Genomic DNA, 1,035 nt, shown 5'->3' with positions numbered 1-1,035 from the left:
AAAGGGGGGGGGAGCATATTCGCGCACACACAAAGTCAGCAAAGGATTTTTTCTTCAAAAACAAACACTACATAGCACAAAACTACTATAATATGGGAATCAACCATTTGGAAAATTATTCACGTATACTCTCAAGTACACTGTTGTGCTCGTGGCATCCTGCTTATTGCGTTCATAAGGTACAAATCTAATTACCACCCTTAACAGTTTCTAACTCTTACACACAGTGGCATTCTGTAACTTCTCACTAGCCACCTTGTTAGCTCTCTTTGTGGGTGGTCGGGGGGTGCTGCTGGTAGGTTCTACTTCGCTACTCTCCCTCTGTTTCTCTATCTGTCAGTCTTACTTTTTCTCAGCACTAAATGACCATTATTGTGTCGATGTGCTTCTCTTCACTCAAACAAACAAATTAGCTCTATACCCTTTTCGACCTAGTGTCTAACGCAAGGCACCTGTCATGGCGGCCATCAATATTGCTGTCAAGAAAGGACAACCCTGACTACTTACATTCGGGGCGGCGCCGACAGGTGACAAGAGTTGTCGTTCCCACAGTGCTAACTTACTTGTCTCGTCAGCTCACCCGGAAACGCACCTTCACGCATGCGTACAGCTGTGACGGTCGCTCGCCGGCAGGGAGGTGCGAGGAGGAGGTGAAACGTTTGGGAAAGTGAAATATCTTGAAGCTCTTTCAGAATATCTTTTGTCTATTTATTTTTTAAATATTCTCTCACCCCCTTTTCACCATCCGTTCTTTTCATCCCTCTGCTTATTTTGTTTTCTTATTTTTAATATTTCTTTTATTTTTCTGTTCCTGCTGCTTCTTTTAGTTAAACACAAACATTTAGTAGCTGTTGGAACTTAATGAATAGGGAGGTTTTTTCCCTAAAGAAGTGAAAAGAAATAGAAGAGGACATTGTGTAATGACAATCCCAACACAGTATTTAACATGTACGTCTGTGTGCTGTGTATGTATATATATATGTGTGTGTGTGTGTGTGTGTGTGTGTGTGTGTGTGTGTGTGTGTGTGTGTGTGT

Source organism: Aplysia californica, unplaced genomic scaffold (genome assembly GCF_000002075.1).
Source record: "Aplysia californica isolate F4 #8 unplaced genomic scaffold, AplCal3.0 scaffold00010, whole genome shotgun sequence".
In the NCBI taxonomy this organism is placed as follows: Eukaryota; Metazoa; Mollusca; class Gastropoda; order Aplysiida; family Aplysiidae; genus Aplysia; species Aplysia californica.
The sequence above is the reverse complement of the archived record's forward strand: the minus strand, read 5'-3'. Positions refer to the sequence as shown.